This window comes from Lepidochelys olivacea, assembly GCF_965140295.1.
Source record: "Lepidochelys olivacea isolate rLepOli2 genome assembly, chromosome: 11".
Classification (NCBI taxonomy): domain Eukaryota; kingdom Metazoa; phylum Chordata; order Testudines; family Cheloniidae; genus Lepidochelys; species Lepidochelys olivacea.
The window spans coordinates 2,948,292-2,965,825 of record NC_140421.1 but is presented as its reverse complement, the minus strand read 5'-3'; positions in this window follow the sequence as shown (position 1 = coordinate 2,965,825).

Here is a 17,534-nt window from a genome sequence, read left to right as displayed (position 1 = left end):
GCCATTCATCCGTGGCACGTAGCCACGCTGGTCTCCTGGGGGCCCGGCTCTGAACCGGGCCCAGGCGTCTGGTGGAAATGCAAGTACAGCTCAATAGCCGGGTCCCCGTTCCCTCCTGGCCCAAATCAGTCTTTCCCATCTGCCCCCCAAACCCACCCCACACCCCTGGGACAGAGAGCCCAGCTCCTGGGCCAGTGGGGCTGCCCCAGCACTTTCCGGCTAGAGGCACACGAGCCCCAGAGAAACCCCCCCACGGCGCTGTGTGGTGTCAACCCAGGGGGGAGCAGGACAGCAGCCAAAGCGAGACCCTGAGAGCCATATGCCCCCGGGGCCCGGCTGGCAGCCCACGCAGGACGCCCGTCACGTAGCGCCAGGAGAACGCGTCGCCAGGTTCGCCAACACCCGTTAAAGCCAGGAGATAAAGCCAGCCCGCTTGGGTTCCACACTGCAGGTGGGCAAGCGCCCAGGGGCATCTGGCCGCCAACCTGCCCTGGGTCCCAGGGAGATGCAACTGGGTGGGAGTCGCCAGAGATGCTTTCGATGCCGGCCGCACACTGACCGATCCGGGGCGTAAGGTGCCCATCAGCCCAAGGGTGGGGGGACGGGCCAGCGGGCGTTTTCCCCTCGCTGCTCCGCTGGTTTCCCGCACGCCCTCTCGCCACCAGCGAGTAACCCAGGGGCTCTTGGGGGGCGTGAGCCCCAGGGGGCCAGGCTGTGGTGCCGATGGGACCGCTGAGCCACGCACTTCCAGCTGCCACAGCCTACGGGCCGCCCACTCCCCGCAGCCGCCCTGGCTTGGTTTATAGCCCACAGTCCCTGCAGCCCCCCTCCCGCCCCCTGCAAGGGCACAGGCAGGGAACCTCCAGCGACACAGACCCAGCTCATTGCGTTTTGCTCTGGCCAAGGGCGCAAACGGGCTCCCCGGGCTCTGGGGAATGGGATGCGGGGGATGGGAAGGAGGGGGCAGGGCTGGTCCATTAGCAGCGACGTGCCCACTGCTGGGTCTCCGGCTCGGCTGGATGGGAGCATGGGGGTCCCCAGAGCTGGGCAGAGGGGAGAGCCCAAAGTAGCTCTACCTTGCAAGCGGTGAGGAAAAAAACCTCACACCAGGGGCTTCCCAGCCCCCTTCTCCGAGCGCCTGGCTTTGCCGCATCCGTCCAGAGCCGGGGCGGCCAGAACTCATGGCTTGTCTCAGCCTCCAGCCACCCTTCTGGCAGCTGGTGCTGCGCCCAGAGGTGCTGAGCCCCGAGTGCCTCGAGTTTGATTTAGAGCCAAGCAGCATGTGAAACTCATTTGCAAATTAACCCTCCCCCTGCCGGGATGTATTGTTACTCCAGGTGGGGAAACTGAGGCAGGGAGGGGTCAGCGTGCAGGTGCTGGGCAGGGTTGGTGGCCTATGACATAGAGGGGGTCAGAGTCAGGCTGGAGGAGCTGGTGGTCCCTTTTGGCCTGAAACTCTCAGACTCCAAAAGCCCCCCTTTGATTTGGGGGGCCCAACTTGGGACTCCAGGGGCCAGACTCTCCGAAGTGCTGGGCCCTGCCCACTCCCATTGGTTGCCAACCCTTCAGCTGGCTCAACCCAGGCACCCAGAAACAGAGATGCCCACGGCCAGGGGCATGTTTGAGAACTTCTGCGTCAATGACCGGCTCTGCCAGCAAACCCAGGGCAGCGCTGGGTGAGAACCGCAAAGACCCAGCCCCCCGATCACACTGCCTATGAACCCTCTGCATGGAGCGAGCGGCTCAGAGCCTTCATACTCACTGGCTTCCTTCGCCTGCCCGCTTCCAAACCAGGCTACTCCCTGGCTCAATTCCCCAAAGCTCCCGTAGCCAGGGCAGGCCAAGGGGCGGGGCTTTTATCCCACTCAGCTGGGGGTGGGAGGAGCTACATGCTGTTATTTGTGGGCGGGGGAGGGGGGGCATTGCTAGCAGCTGGCTCTGAAAAGCCACTCACCAGCAGGTATTAAAGAACGGGGCTCGAGGCGAAAGCCTGGTTTTCAGATGTGGTAGGGTTTGCACCCCTAGACCCTCAGCACAGAGCTCGAGGAGGAACTCCAGCATTCACTGGCAGCAGCAGTAGGCTGTTATCTTCTATGTGGGGCGGGACCCTTCCCAAGTGTGTCACCCTGAGCACTTGCAGCTCCGGCTGCTGAGGGATCAGATCCCAGGTTGGGGGCCCCATAACTGAGGCTGTGGGACAGGCAGCAGAAGTCAGCAGGGCCCTGCAGTGTACAAGGGGGCAGCCAGCCTGGAAAGCCTCCCAGCGCTCCCCGAGGCTCAGGGCGATTAGCTAAAGCATCCCGGCTGCAGAGAGCGGGATGCACCCTCCGGGCCACCCAGGACCCAGCTCACACGCACACGAGCCAGCCCGCGCTCCCTCTAGAGCCACCCGGCAAATCCCACCCCACCCCACCCCATTGGGCACTGGGGCAAGGGCATACAGAGGCGGCGTGGGGCAAGTCCCTGTGCCCCAACCCCATTTCCCAGGCAGGAGCACCGGGGGTGGGGAGCTGCAGGCAGAAGGGGTGGGGTGGGACCCCCACTTGCTTTGGCCCAGGGCCCCACAAAACCATAATCCACCTCTGTCTTTCCTAGAGTGTGACGCCCAGAACTGGACACAATACTCCAGCTGAGGGCTCCCCAGTGCTGAGCAGGGTAGGACAATGGCCTCCTGTTAATACACCCAGTATGAGATTTGCCTTTTTCACACCAGCATCACATTGCTGACTCATATTCAACTTGTGACCCACTGGAACCCCCAGGCCCTTTCAGGAGTCCCGACCACCTCGCCAGTTGTTCCCCATTTTGTTGTCGTGCATTTGATTTTTCCTTCCTCAGTGACACACTTTGCACTTGCATTTAGTGAATTTCAGATTTTCACTGTGTTGATTTCAGACCAGTTCTCCAATTTGTCCAGATCCATTTCAGCTCTAATCCTGGCCTACAAAGTGCTAGCAGCCCCTCCCAGCTTGGTTGTAAACGCAGCAGTTACAAGCTTGCTCTCCGCTCCGTGACCCAAGCCATCAGCGGAAATGCATGCTACTCTCGGCTTGCATACACAGGCTCTGAGCTGCCAGGAAGGCTGGGCATTTGCATGGCTCTCCCGGTGAGGAGGAGTGGGGCTGGAGGAAGACACTGTGGGTCACATTAAGTCAAGACACCAGCGGGGGCAGGCGTGAAGACTAAAGAGGGACGTCCCAGGCTGGCTCTGACCTCGCAGGAGTGCACTACGGTGTTTGGGGAGCAGAAGTAGGGTGACCAGATGTCCCGATTTTATAAGGACAGTCCTGATTTTTGGGTCTTTTTCTTATATAGGCTCCTATGACCCCCCACACCCTGTCCCGATTTTTCACATTTGCTGTCTGGTCACCCTACGCACAAGGGAGTTATGGGCAGAGATAAACCTTGGTCCAGCAGTTGATTCAGGGCAGGAGGTAGCCCCGGATGGCTTGTCGGTGGCCCCACGGCTCCTTACACCCCGATCCCTCGGCTTGGGGGCGCCTGTCATGCTCTCAATGACTAAACCTTTCCTGGCTGTCCAACTGCGCACAGCTTGGGGCGCTGCTGTGTGTCCCGGAGACAGGGCAACGGAGGCTGGGACGGCAGGGCTCTTTGCCAGTGGGGTCACACGGGTTTTATCTCTCACCGGGATGTCCATCAAGCCGGGCGAAAGGGCCTCGCTTATCTGGACAGCGATGCTGCTGCTGGTGCCCATCCGGCCTCTGCCCAGGGCTGTGCGGCAGGAAACACAAGCCTGGGGCAACACTCGGACCCCGCTTTCCACTCAGAGGGAGAGAGGCCCACGCCCAGGGCCTGGCAAAGGGGTGCCGGGGTGGCCCGCAGCGTTCACTGCCAGGGAGCGCGCTCGAAGGAAAGCCAACAGCAGCAGCCGGCCTCTGACTGCTCAATGCACACACCCGCAGCAGCGATCGGGCCTGCCTCCAGAGCTGACCCCTGGCTCCCACCACTAGGCCTGACCGCCCACATCCCCGATGACAGCCCTCTTCCCGCTGCCTGGCCGGGCGCCCCTGCGGGTCTCGACTCCAATGTATCTGAGCTGCCGCGGTCGCTGCCTTCCTGGACAATACGGACTGCCGGGTTCGCGGGCGGGGGGAGCAGATCCTCCTTGTAGGGTCTGCCTGTAGCACCAGGGCTTGAACCCCAGGTCCTCAAAGGTATTCACGCTCCTAACTCCCACTGCAATCAACCTAGAAGGATCGGGGCCTACGACCCTCCCTGGGAAGCGGCAGCTTAGAGGGCGACATGAGTCCTGGCTAGCGGAAAGCTCCTGCTTCCTTCCCACAATGGGGCGTTGATGGAAGCCAACTCGCAGCCTGGCCCCTACGGCGCATCGGACCAAGGGCCCGCTAATGTGGGACGCTCGCTTTCAGGGGGCCCACGAGCCACCCAAGGCATCCACGGTATCTGCGCTTTCCTGGTGGAAACTCCTGGGGCACAGACACGCGAGGTCACATGCCACCGGTGGCACTTTGCAGCTGCAGGAGGCGGTTCGGGCCAGAGAGACAGCACTGGATGTGACTGCGCTGGTCTATTCCTGGCTCTGCCACATGGCCTTGGGCCTGTCCCCTCCCGTCCCACCCTGTGCCCACCTGGTCGATTCAGGCCTTGTGCTTTGAGGCAGGGGCTGTCTCTTACCATGTGGCTGTACTGTCCCTGGCATAGCAGGGCACAGATCCCAGCTGCTGTAATTGCAAGAACAATGCGGCAAGCTGGAGCTGGGCCTGCCAGACGAGTTACCAAGCAGCCTTGCTAGCCCTGCCCGAGGTAATAACAACAGCAAGGAGGAGAAGGAGCAAAATCTAGCAGAGAGGCCAGGATGGACGTGCGGACAGACGGAGCTGGAGACGGCTGCAAACGGGATGCCACGGGGGAATCAGAGCCTCCTCCCCCGAGATTCAGAACCGCTAGACATGCCTGGATTGGATGCGCCCCACACCCTGCAGAGGGCTTCCCCCCCCCAGCCAAAGGAATCCCCCCCTTCATCTCGTTGGCATGTGCAGACCCCCTCGCACATCCAGCCCAGTGCCATGGGCACGAGCCCCTGTGCCCGGGGAACCCCCACCCCCAGCCCATGGTATTTCTCTGTCCCTGCTGGGAATGGCAGAGAACACCCAGCTGCAGAGGGTCCCGCTCAGCCAGCCCTGGTGTGACTGGAGCAATAGGGGGCTGGGCTGGGGAGGAGGCGAGAAGGTGGGAGGTGAAGGAAGCCAGCTGGGGTGTTGTCTTGGGGGCCTGGGAAGCGGGGGAAAGCCCCCCCCCCCCTCCGGAGCCAGGCCAGTCGCCCCTGGGACAGTGACAACAGCTGCCAGCACCTCCTGGGAGCCACAGGGTCACACATGGGAGGCCTCCGGGACGAGCTCCAGCTGGGCCTGGCCCATCGAAGGGGCCGGGACAAAACACAGCAGAGCAGGGACCGCGCCCAGCCCAAGGGCACTCCAGAGGGAGAGGGCGCCCTGGAGGTCCCCTCCCCGAACCCTGTTCCGCGGGGGCCATTGCTCGGCGCTCACGACCCCCCTCCCAGCGGAAGAGCTCACACGGGGCCAGGAGAGGCCGGACCCAGCGCAAGAGCTGATGGCACGAGCAGAGCAGCGGGTGGGGAGGGGAACAAACATGGGGATGTCAGGAACAAACAGGCCTGCGGGGGTCCCCCCCGGAGAGCCTCACGCTGGGCACTTGTCTCCCTTAGGCACGTCTGTGGCCCCAGCACCCCGCTCCTCACTGCCCCTCTCCCCGCTGCACCATCCTGCTGGGGGCACGCCTCTCCCCCCCGGGAAGGAACGGGCGATGGACCCCACATACCAGCCCAGCTCCCGCTCCCCCAGCTGCCGGGCAGGATCGCCCAGCGCCGGCGTCTGCCCAGAGAGCACACGGCCCTGCTCCCCGGTGCCACGCCAGCTCGCATGAGGCTCAGCCCAAGAGATCCCTGCAGCCCTCGGTTCCTACCCCTGGGCACCGCGAGGCCTCATTGGCCATCCTCCCCCGTTACGGTAAGAGCTCGCCGGCTCAAGCGACAAGGGTGGGAAGGGAAAGAGAGTCACACAGAGAGGACACCTGCCCCAAGCTCACACGGCAGAGCCAGGAACAGAGCCCAAAGCGGCCGGGACCTGGGCCGGAGCCCTGCCCACTACACCACACAGCCTCTCCTGGAGAGGCCGGCAGCTGGCCTGGCTGCTTGCACAGGACTGGGGCTGACAGGGATAGCTCCGTGCCAGGATTGGCCCTGGGCAAGTGGGTGCCCGGGGCCCAGGACAGCCAGAGATCTGGGTGCAGGGGAGAACGCAACGTCTCACACACCCACACCGGGAAACTAACGCAGCCCCGTCTGCCAGGCAGAGCAAGCGATAAACAGATTCTGGGAAGGTAACCTGAGAAACACCTGTGTACCGAGAACACAAAGGGCTCCCAGAGCCCAGCCGGGGAGGGGAGGGAGCGGCAGGCGAAAGCGCCGATCCCCACGGTAACCCAGCCCCTGGCAGCGCCAGAGCCGAGGAGAAGCTGTGGGGAGGCCAGGCCGAGTCAGAGCCGGGAGAGCCCCACGGGCAGGGCGGGGCTGCAGCAGGTGCAATGGCCCCAGCTAATGATCAAATGGTCATGAAGAATAAATGACCCAGCGGCTGCAGCCCGTGTCTCTGTCCGGGAAGCACGCCCCAGGGGTGCAAGCAGGCCTCGGGGGTGGATTCTCCTCTCCCTCCCACCGGGGGTCAGCGAGTGCTAGCAGCCCCCCATGCTGCCCACGTCAGCCACGTGCCTCGCTCTCAGCCCCTGGGCCTGCAGCCGAGGGGCTCCTGGGCCGCTCTCTGGGGCTCTCCTGCTGCACGGCCCTGAGTGACGGCTCCGGCCGTTGGTCTCCATCACCCCAGAGTAACCCCGCCTGTGTAAACAAAATCCGGCCCTCTGAGACCAGCCCACTGTGCTGCCCCCCTTCTATGGCACCACCAAGCTCTGGCTAATCTCCGCTTCCCATAGCCCACCAGGGGGCACGGGCAGCAGCATGTAAATCAGAGCAGCCCTGAGGCTGCTCTACCATCCGCAGGGGGCTGGGCTCAGAACGGGCAGTGCCCCATTTCTCCAACGCGCAGCGAGTCTCGATACCGCTTGCCAGCCTGGCCGTTCCTGTCCTGCCCTGATTCTCTCGCCGCTCCAGGGATTGGTCCTGCTTTGAGCAGGGGATTGGACTAGATCAGTGCTACGCAAAGTGCTGGTCCTGTGCACACACTGAGGAAAAAAATTGCAGGTCCCCCACATCAGATAGCTTGAGAAGCACTGGACGAGATGACCTCCTGAGGTCCCTTCCAACCCTGATATCCTATGAGTCTATGATTCCATCCCCGTGTCCCAGCGTTAGCCTCCTGCCGGCCGCCCACTGCCCAGCGGTCCCCTCCCTGCCTGCGCAGCCTGCAAATCCACCCCAGCCCGCGCAAGCAGGATGGACCCTTGCTGCCCAATGGAGAAATGGGACACTGCCCCTTTAAAGATGCGGAGGCTTCCCTCAATTCCAGCTGCCCCAGGAGAGGCCCCAGGGATTAAATTAACCCCACTTAGCAGAAGGACTGGCTCAGGCTGTTTCCTCCCTCAGACACATGAGGCGGGGGGAAGCAGGGGGCCTGGCTCTGCTACCCAGCCCCCCAATACAGCACACACTCCCAAAGGAAGGGGCGAGGCTGCATGCCTGGGAGCACCAGCCCTGCTTGGATCGGCGGTCAAGGGCGTGAGCGGCACTGGCTTGTGGGGATTTGCCAAGGGGCGGGCACAAGGGCCCACCAGGGCTGCTCCCCCAGCGAAACGAAAGAGCCGCACTCCCCCTTGCCACGGGAGGTCAGAGGCAATGGGAACCCCCCTCAGTTCTGGGCTTGGAGCCCGGCGGGTTCCCTTTAAATCCCACCCACCCTGGCCTGCAGCGAGAGCGCAGGAAGCGCGCAGAGGAACGCCCGTACTCAGCACAATGTGGCTTTGTGGCCCAGGGCCCAGGTGCTCCAGGGCGGGCCCTTCTCCGTCTGCGGCTTGCTCTGCCGTGCAGAGTGATTTATAATCCCCAGCAGCCGGTGCGGGGGGGGCGGCAATGCCAGGGAGGGATCAGACCACAGGGTCGGATCACAGCTCTGCTGGGTGCCTTCATGCCAGTCACTCCACTGCTCCGTGCCTCAGTTTCCCCTGTCTGTGGAAGAGGGACAACACCTTGCCTGCCTTCGGTGCAATGGTCAGCGCTCGGTAAATGCTTGGGATTATTATGCACTGAAGAAAAAAACCCACAGGCCATGGTACGGCTTGTGCATGGGGTGAGGTGGGAGCTCAGTAGGGGGCGCTCTCCTCTCCCAATCAGGACTGACCCCAATTTCAGGGAAGGGGTGGGAAGAGGCGGGGCCTCATGAAAGGGGTGGAGTGCGGGAGGGGCCGAGGGCGGCGCGGGGGGAAGGGTCAGTAATGCGGCCCTCGGGGTCATTTGAGTTTGAGACCCCTGCTTTAGCCAAACGCATGTTCCTGGGCTCGACCCAGGGGAACGGGGAGAAATTCTGGGATAATTCTGCCCCCCAAATCTGGGGGACAAGGAGAGGAACCCCCCTTCCAATGGGTATGGGGGCTAGAGGGGGTAAGGACGACTAAGCCAGATTCCCCCCTCAAACACGGTTGAACCGCCCGTGGTTCACATAGACGGGGCAGTGTCGCGATGCAGCTATGCACCAGAGAGGAGAAGCAAGACAGAAGGGGAGGGCCATGGAGTTTAAGGCCAGACGGGACCACTATGTCCATCTAGTCTGGCCTCCTGCATAGCCCGGGGCAGAGAACCCACCCATGGCTTCCAGCCCGCAAAATCCAAACTGGAGCAGAGCCCTTAGGAAGACGCCCCGTCTTGATTAAAAGACTCCCGGTGATGGAAAATCCACCACCCCCTGCATCCCTAGGTGAGCTGCTCCCGTGATTCGTAACCCTCGCTGTGAAAAACGTGCCCCCATTTCTAGCCTGGGGGGGCCCCACCAGATTTTGCAAGACCTCTGTATGTGAGAGGAAAGAGCTGGCTCCTCTAGGAAACCTCTTCCCCTCCAGACTGGGACAGAGTCGCCCCTTCGCCTTCTCTGGGATCAGTACATGGATGGAGCCCAGGAGGCCAGTTTCCAGCCCTTGCGTCGGTAACTGGGGCCACCATGGACCCAGCAATGGGCACGCCATTGCCATGTGCGGAGGTAACCCCCCCCCGGCCCCCGTCGCGCCTTCGCCCTCTCAGCCACCGTGCCGCACGGGCTGGGGGAAGAGGGAAGGGACGGTTCTCCCCAGCTCTTCGCCGGGAGCCTTTGCCTCTCCCCCGGATAAGAGATTTGGACTGGGGGACGGGTTGGTGCCACGACACGTCCGTCGTCCCCTCCTCCCTGGCCTCCTGAGCCGGCCGAACCCAACCAGCCTTAGCCCGCTCCCGAAGGCGCCGAGTGGGGACGTCTACACCCATCTGGCAAGAGCTCCTGTTTCTCCCCCTGCCCGTTCCTGCCCTGGGGGGCTGTCGGGGAGCGGGGTGTCCTTCCCAGGACAGCCAAGGCAAGGGGGAGGTCCGTGGGGTGTGTTGGCCGGCCCCGTTTGTACAATCACCTGCCTTGAGAAGGGATGCTAGGGCTGCCAACCCTCCAGGATTGCCCTGGAGTCGCCAAGAATCAAAGACTTATCTTTAATTAAAGATTGCCATGTGCTGAAACCGCCAGGAACACGTCCAAGCAAAACTGGCAACCCCAGAGAAGGGGAATGGAGACAAGAGCTGCAGGGGCCCCGCCTCGTGCCAACGGCCTTGAAGCGGGATTATTACTGTGTACCGGCCCCCGTGACATCAGGGCCTGCCAGAGCTGCGTGCTGCGCGTACCCCCAGCGAACGGGCTACATTACTACGCCCAGTCTGTGCCGTCGTGTAGAGCCCGGCTCTGAGCTGCGTCAGCCCAGCTGCCCCCACCGTCCGCACGCAGGGCCCTCTGCACACGCCTGGGCCCCCTCAGGACGCGGGCACGCGGGCTCCTCCCGCGGGAGAGCTACCAGCCTGCCTGCTGGCGCAGCGCCTCGGCAGAGAGAGGCTGAAGGGTTCGCGAGGCGCAGAGCGCTGGAAGCCAGAGGGGACCATTAGAGCACCCGGTCCGGCCTCCTGTCTAGCCCAGGCCTGAGGATGTCACCCTGTTACGCCAGTGCTGAGCCCAGGGACGTCTGTTTGGCTCAAGCGTCTTGCTGAAAAACAGCCAGGCTGGATTTGGAGACGTCGAGGGCTGGAGAAGCCGCCGCTTCCCTGGGCGGTTTGTTCCACTCGTGAGAAACTGCCTCATTTCTAGTCTGGATTTGTCTGGCGTGGCCTTCCAGCTGTCGGGTCTGGTTCTAACTTCCTCCGCCTGTGTTTAGTCCCCGATATTTTCTCCCTGTGACCGTACTTGGACTTGACAATCAAGTCACCTGCTCCAATCTTACAGTCCAAACCAACAGTGGATTATTGGCTCCATTTTACAGATAAACTGAGGCCCAGAGAGACAAAGTGACTGACCCGTGGTTGCACCAGGGGCCACCAGCAAAGCAAGGACTTGATCCCAAATCTCTTGCATCCCAGCTCAGCACGCTAGCGCCAGGCCAGCCTTCCTCTCCCGTTAATCATCCCTGCAATGGAGGTTGATTAAAGGTGAACCTGCTCCATTTCATGTCGTTTGCAGGTTTACGGCTCCAGGTGCCACGCGGCAGCTGATGGGTTTATGCATTTCATTTCCTTGGCTCAAAGAGACGAGCAAGGAACCGAAAGGGAAATCTGAACCTCGCTGCCTCCCGATGGGGCTGTGTGACCGCAGGGCTTGCGCTCACTGAGATGTAGATACACACGCTCCGGCACTAGTCAGCCGGCATTTCCACAGCCCGTCACCACTGTCCTGACACTGGCATGCAGTGCTAGGCCATGGGACCGGCGTGGGCTGGGGTCCCTCATGCAGCGTCACACTGGGTGAGACTGTTTCCCGGGAGTGCACACAGCTAATCCGGACTCATTCCTAAGGGGCAGTTTCAGAGGAAGGCTTTCCAAATGCACGCTGTGGAGCAGATCCTCGGCTAGAGAAGCATCTTGTAGGGAATGAATCTCGAAGGCAGGGGATCTTCTTTATTATCAAGTGCCCAGAACAATTCAGGGCACGGTTTAGCTAAGAATAACAACTGAAGTCAACAGAGCAATGAGGATTTATCAGCGCTCCAGATCTGCCTCCTTGACTCCACTCCCCTGAGAACTAGATACAGGGGGTCACTGGTGGTTTAAAGGCCAGGGAGCCTTTGAGTTAGCCAGGTGCCATAAAGTCTGCTCTTCCCCCCACACACACTTTAAGTCCAAGTGTGTTGGAGGGTGTCTCTCAAAATGGGGTGAGGAGAAAATTCACTTCTGAGCAGAAGCCAAGCCTAAAAAATTTCAGCTTTAAGGGGGGAAATATTTGCAAAGTTCAGTGCCAGTGGGAACTGGTCCTAACAAACCCCTGGGCGTCAGAGAGGAGAGATCTGTGCCAGCCCATTCCTCCAGAGGCTAATGCCCCGTCCTCTCCTGCGAAAGATTGATTGGGATTCTGTCTGTGTGACTTGAAATGTCCTGAGTTCTGGGGCTTCCCTGCTTAGCCCCCCGATCTCCTTACGGCAGAGCGTCTCTCCTTCCCTCTGGCTGCCGTGGAGACTCCAACCTCCCTTTAAAAAGCAAGCTAGGAAATGTCCCTGCGTTCCGTAACGGACCCAGACCAGCTCCTGTCGGTCGGTGGTAATAGCAGGACGTTAGACCAAGCCTCTCCTCCCAAAGGATCCCAACAGGCTGAACTGCTTTGCCTGCCCCTGAGCTGCAGCCACCTCTGGGGTGAAGCACAGCAGTTGGCTCCCAGCGGGCAGCCACACGAGGCAGCAGCTTAGGATGGGAAGAGAGGCACTCAAGCAGGCAGAATGGGATGAGCTGCCTTGGGATCCGGCCAAGAGGCTGAGGTTAATGCACAAGGGGTCAGGACCCTGGTTTTTATCGGAAAGATGCCCCCCCGCAGTGCAGCGCCCCCTAGAGCCATGCTGGGGAATTGGCTCTGAGCGGCCTGACTTCTCCCCCTTCCTGGCACACAAACACACGCCCTGCCCGACAATTTCTATGGCAACCAACTGAGATGTCACAGACAAAGGATCATCTGCAGGTAAGGATTAGAACAAAGCAAAAGAATTTAGTCTCCTAACGAGCCGCGGACATCTGGGAGGCGTTTCGTGGCAGGGCAGATTTGCTCTACCCTGGACTTTCCCATCCCTTGCTCTGTAGGGCGGAGACTCCAGGATGGGAAGGGGGAGCTCAGCTGCCCCAGCCCCCCGGGTCTGGGGCATGGCAGGATTGCAAGGAGGGAGAATTCCAGCTCCGACCTGCAGGCAACTCTCTGGCCTAGTAAATAGCAAGGGGTGGGAGGCAGGAGCGGGACAGATTCTAAGGGCGGAGGCTGCCAGCATTTGAGAACAGCCGGTGCCGGCCCCCTGGCACTGCGAAGCCCAGCGCTGGGGCCACCTCGCCAGAGGACTGCCTCATAACGCGCTGCCAGCCTCACCTGTGAGCGACCGTCACCTCCTGGCTGCCAGCCTCCACGATTACCAAGCCGGCCAGCACGGCGGCTGCCATGAAGCCATGCGCTCCGGGGCAGCAGAGTTGGCGCCCACCCCTGATGAGGCAGAGGGGCTCCGTCCGAACCCAACTTCGTTCGGCTCCCGGTGCCGCCGGGCACCTCCAGGGCTACCGCCGGTGCTGCCCATTGCGGTTGACGCTCAGAATCATAGAATCATAGAATACCAGGGTTGGAAGGGACCTCAGGAGGTCATCTAGTCCAACCCCCTGCTCAAAGCAGGACCAATCCCCAATTTTTGCCCTGATCCCAAATGGCCCCCTCAAGGATTGAATTCACAACCCTGGGTTTAGCAGGCCAATGCGCAAACCACTGAGCTATCTTTCAATCCCATCTCCCCGGGTGGCAACACGGCATCAGAGGGCTTCAGTCTGCTTTGTCTGACAGCTGTCGGCCTGGCTCCTGAAGGGGCCCGCAGCGCACCGGCCTCCCGCGATCCGCTCCCGGCCCCGGGCTGCGGGGCTTCGCCTACCGTGACAGGCACAGCAGAAATGTGCAATGATGCCTCCAGTGGGGGGGGCTTCCCCTGGGGGCCCGCGGGCAGCAGAGCTGGCGGCTGGGCTAGAGGCAGGCGTCCACCGCCGGCACCAGCAGCATCTGCACGGGGACAGATCCACGGTGCCCCACGCTGGCCCCACCATCTGCCCCCTGCATTCCTGAGCTGGGGCGGCAAAGCAGCTTCTGCAGATTGCAGAACGGAGCCAAGGGCCTGTCAGACAACAGCGGGGAAAGAGCTCAAACCTCCTCTTCCCAAAGCACGGGCCCCTAGCTCCTGATCTTAAAGGAGCATCTCCATTAGCGGGAGCAGTATGGAGTTTATGACGCAAGGTTGAGCAGATCTGACTCCATGCACCAGAGAGCAGGGTTGATGCCTACACACCAGCATCCAGCCTCAAGGCCAGGGGGGGCCAGCATGGGGCCCCGGAGCCGCGTGCGGCTCTTCAGAAGTTAACATGCGGCTCCTTGTACAGGCATCGACTCCAGGCTGGAGCGACAGGCGCCAACTTCCCAACGTGCCGAGGCGCGGGGGGGGGGGGGAAGGGGCTCATTGCTCAAGCCCTGGCTCTGCCACGGGCCCTGCCCCAACTCCACCCCCTCCCTAACCAACCCTAACCCCCTCCCCTGAGCCTGCCGTTCCCTCGCTCCTCCTCCTACCCCCCCACCCCAGAGCCTCCTGCATGTCATGAAACAGCTGATCGGGAGGTGTGAGAAGGGCTGCCGGTGGGGGGCAGGCACTGGGAGGGGGGGGCGGGGTTGAATGGGGTGGGGGCTGCTGACATATTCTGGCTCCTTCTCAGATTCAGGTTGGCCACCCCTGAGCTAGACCATCCCTGACAGGTGTGTGTCCAACCTTCTCTTAAAAATCCCCAGTGATGCAGATTCCACAACCTCCCTGGGCAATTTATTCCAGGGCTTCACCCCCTGACAGTCAGGACGTTTTTCTCATGTCCAACCTAAACCGCCCTGGCTGCAATTGAAGCCTTTTGCTGCTGGTCCTGTCCTCAGAGGTTAAGAAGAACAATTTTTCTTCCTCCTCCTTGTAACAACCTTTTATGTACTTGAAAACTGTTCTCATGTCCCCTCTCCGTCTTCTCTTCTCCAGACTAAACAAACCCAATTTTTTCAGTCTTCCCTCCTAGGCCATGTTTTCTAGACCTTTCATCATTTTTGTTGCTCCTCTCTGGACTTTCTCCAATTTGTCCACGTCTTTCCTGAAAGGTGGTGCCCAGAACTGGACACAATACTCCAGCTGAGGCCTGGTCAGCGCAGAGTAGGGCGGAAGAATTACTGCTCGTGTCTTGCTGACAACACGCCTGCTAATACAGCCCAGAATGGTGCTGACTTTTTTTGCAACAGCGTGACACTGTTGACTCATACTTAGCTTGTGGTCCACTGGGACCTCCAGATCCCTTTCCGCAGTTCTCCTGCCCAGGCATCATTGCCTAGTTTGTATGTGTGCAACTGATCCCTGCCTTCCCCTGTCGGCGGGGGAGCAGGCCCACTTCAGATGGCGAAGGCCGTACCCCTTCCCCTGATGCCTGCGCGAGCCCTGCATGCCCCTGACCCGCTCACTGGGGAGCCATCCCGGAAAGCACCCGTGCTTCGGGCATGCCCGGGGGGATCCCCGCCCTGGCTGTTCTCAGAGGCTGGTGTTTGCACAGGCAGGGCTGGAATTCCCACCCTGGCTGGCGCCAGCCGTCACCCTCTCCCTCAAGAGTGCAAGTAACAGCTCCTTGTGGGGAGCTTCGCCAGCTTGCAAGTGCATGCCTGAGTGGGGGCGGCTGCAGCATGAACCGATGCTCCACACAGCCGATGCAGCGGCCTGGACAGAAGTTTGGGCTCCAACCAGCCAGATCTGGCAGAGAACAGCGAGACATGAACTTCTGAGGGCTTAGAAATGCCCGGCATCTCCTTGGCGGGGTCCTGTGGGGGCTGGCCTGGGCAAGGTGCTTCCAGAGTGCCCTGAATTGCTTCTTTCAGCAGCTTGGGATGGCAGATGTAAGGGGGGATCCTGGCTGGCAGAGGGAATCGGAGCCCAGAGTAACAACCATCTTCTCTCCCCTGACCCCCCTGCTTTCTGCAGCCGTGAGATCTTCAATAACAGACTAGCGATGGAAGGGCCACCGGGGCAAGCGTCTTCCTTCCCGTGGGCCCAGGAGCCCCACCCCAGTCCTGCCGGCCTCCCCTGCCTCAGTGAGACACTGGCTGCAGGATCAGGCCCCAGCAGGCTAAATCCCATGACGCTTCAGCTCCGGGTCCCAACCACCAAGTCCAGAGGGGCAGGATCGGGCCCCACGCTCACCCAACCGGATTCATTCCTTGCTTTGCCCTGGGCAGCCCCCCACCGGGACATGACATGAGGGCAGGGGCTGGGCAGGGTCCCTGGGGCTGGGCTGGGGGAGAGGGAATGACGCCCCCTTCTCCCGGATTTCCTGGGAAGTTGGGAAAGTTTGTCGCAAGACTCCTTCCCCACCAGCTGAGGGGCAGCACCCCCAGCCAGCTCCAGCTTCCCAGGCCAGAGGTCAGGACCCAAGCCTGGCATTACCCGCCCTCCGGGCCCCCGGCTGAGCACAGCGCCGCCCCGCCCCCGCCCCTCACAGCTGGGCCGTCCAGCCGGGGCCAGCCTGGTCTCTCGCCAGCCCCGTCCCTGTGCCGCTTCTTGGCGCTCTCCCTGCCCTGCCGCTCTGCCCCATGCTGGGCCCCACAGCGGAGCGCCTGCCCCCTGTCTCCCCACAGCCATCACAAGGGGCTGCTCAGGAGACGCTCTGGGGGTATTAACAGCATCCACGCCTGCCCCTGCCCAGTCCGCTTACCCCTGCCCCTGGGGTCAGCAGCCCCCTGGCACCGCAGCCCTCTCCCCTGGCACCGCAACCCCTCCCCCCTACTGCCCCCTCCCCCGGCACCCCATTGCCCCCTCCCCCGCACTGCCCCCTCCCCCCCACTGCCTCCACCCCTGGCACTGCAGCCCCCTCACCCCACTGCCCCCTCCCCCGGCACCCCATTGCCCTCTGCCCCTGGGGTCAGCAGCCCCCTGGCACTGCAGCCCCCTCCCCTGGCACTGCAACCCCTCCCCCCCACTGCCCCCTCCCCCGGCACCCCATTGCCCCCCCCCACTGCCCCCTCCCCTGGCACCCCATTGCCCCCTCCCCCCCACTGCCCCCTCCCCCGGCACCCCATTGCCCCCTCCCCCGCACTGCCCCCTCCCCCGGCACCACAGATCCTCCCCCCCACTGCCCCCACCCCCAGCACCCCATTGCCCCCTCCCCCCCACTGCCCCCTCCCCCGGCACCCCATTGCCCCCTCCCCCGCACTGCCCCCTCCCCCGGCACCACAGATCCTCCCCCCCACTGCCCCCACCCCCAGCACCCCATTGCCCCCTCCCCCGCACTGCCCCCGGCACCCCATTGCCCCCTCCCCCGCACTGCCCCCTCCCCCGGCACCACAGATCCTCCCCCCCACTGCCCCCTTCCCCGGCACTGCAGCCCCCTCCCCCCCACTGCCCCCTCCCCTGGCACCGCAACCCCCTCCTCCCCACTGCCCCCTCCCCCGCACTGCCCCCTCCCCTGGCACCCCATTGCCCCCTCCCCCCACTGCCCCCTCCCCTGGCTCCATGGGCCCCCACGCTGCTCCAGGCTTTCCCCTTCCCGGCTCCGCGCCAAAGGGCCCGGCTCGCAGCACCCCGGGCTCCTGGCGCATCCCATGGGGCAGCCCCGGCCCGCGGCTCCTGGCTCGGGCCCCCTCCGCGGAGCCCCGCCTGGCTGGCTGGGAGCGGGCAGACCCGCAGGAAGGTGCCGGGGCGTGGCCGGCGCTGGGCTGCACTCCCCCAGGGCTAACAGCCCGCTCCAGACAGCAGCCGCCTCCCCTCCAGCAACCAGCCGCCGGCAGCACCTCCGGCTGGGGTCTGAGTCCGGGGCAGCTCCCACAGGGGGTGCCTAGAACCCCCCAAGTCCATGAACCGACCCCACCCAGCAAATCCAGCCGCACCCAGCGTCCTGCACCTCCAGCCACCCCCCAACATAGACAGACACTGACCAGAGCAGGGTGCCAGAACGGGGAGGTGTCGTGGGGGAATTCACCCCTCCAGCTCGCAGCGTGGACGTCCAGGGCCTAGCGTAAGGGGTCCTGTAGCCCGCAGGACACCAGGAGCGTGGCCGCACTGCTTTTTCAAAACTACATTTACTTCTGGTTTCCGAGAGCAGGGCGCCCCACAGGGCAGCAGGAGTCAAACCCACGTGTGAGGGGCCTGCCCTAGCCGGGTCTCCAGTGCCTAGAAGGAATGTTCCTTCCAAGTGACCTTCCCTTCTCCGCTTCTTAAGGCCAACACACCACCGAAAAAAATGAATCCCTTCCTCGCTATTCATCTTAGAGGGGACCTGGAACAATGGGAGCTACAAACCT